The following is a 1,193-nucleotide window of genomic DNA, read 5'->3' as shown; positions in this document are numbered from 1 at the left end:
ATAATAATAATAATAATAATAACAATAATAGTGGCAAAACTTTGTTAAAAGAAATTAAATTAGAAGTATAGGGAACACATGTTTTACAATATAAAAGTTCTCAAAACATGCGTTCAATATTCATAATGTCGCGATCAGAGAAAACAATAATACGACAGACTTGCTTTGAAAAGCGACATTGCTCCAGCTGTAAACTTTTTAAAATCTGCAGAAACCATCGACTGGAATTTTTTTAATGAGTATTTATTTATTAAGGAATTTTATAAAATACAGTATACAGGTATTTGAAAAAATACTCATCAGGTAAGACAATTGATATAAGTCATTGTGCAAAATTTGGAGAATCTAGGTTCAATAGTTAATGAGATATTTGACAGTAAGTAATGTCACGAATTTTTGACTGCACTATAGTAGGCCTATTTAGGGGCAGGAGGTCGCAAGAAAACCATCCATATTGAAGGCAGACCGCCTAACTATGCAAACGGCAATGGAAACATCACCATGCGGAAGGGAAGGGGAATGAACCAAAAAAATAGTGCGGTTAAAAATTCGTGGCGCAACGTTTTGTCAATCTCCTCAACTATCTAACATAAACTCTCCAGCTTTTGCACAGCAACTTGTATCAATTTGTCTTCACAGATCAATATTTTTACGAACCCCTGTTAGCTCTATTCTAGAAAATTCCTTAATAGATACTAATAACAAAAACCCAGTGGGTGGTTTCTATAGATTTTAAAGTTTACAGATGGGACAATATCGCTTTTAAAAGCAAGTCAGTCACTTCTTTTTTTTTTTTTCTTATCACGAGATTATGCTTATTGAACGCTTGTTTTTGAGAACTTTTAGTGAAAAAAAGTGTTCACTGTAAGATTAATTTCTTACAACTAGTTTTTCCACTAAAAAGTGTCCTTGGTGAGCTGTGACGTAGGCACAGAATTCTACACTAGGTCACATTATTATGCGTACGTAATATGTGTGTGAAAAGCGGCAAGTGCTGTGAACACCATTTTCCGCATGAAGGAGATTTATAGTATTTAATTTTATATAAATTTATGAAGAAACGTTTTTAAATTTAGCCTCAATTGTTGTGGAAACGTATGATTAGGTTAAGACAAATTAATACAAACTGCTGTGCAAAGTATGGGTGATACTGATTCACTCGTTAAAAAGATAGGATAAGTTGCTCCACGAAT

Source organism: Aplysia californica, unplaced genomic scaffold (assembly GCF_000002075.1).
Source record: "Aplysia californica isolate F4 #8 unplaced genomic scaffold, AplCal3.0 scaffold00523, whole genome shotgun sequence".
Classification (NCBI taxonomy): Eukaryota; Metazoa; Mollusca; class Gastropoda; order Aplysiida; family Aplysiidae; genus Aplysia; species Aplysia californica.
Note: the sequence above shows the minus strand (reverse complement) of the source record.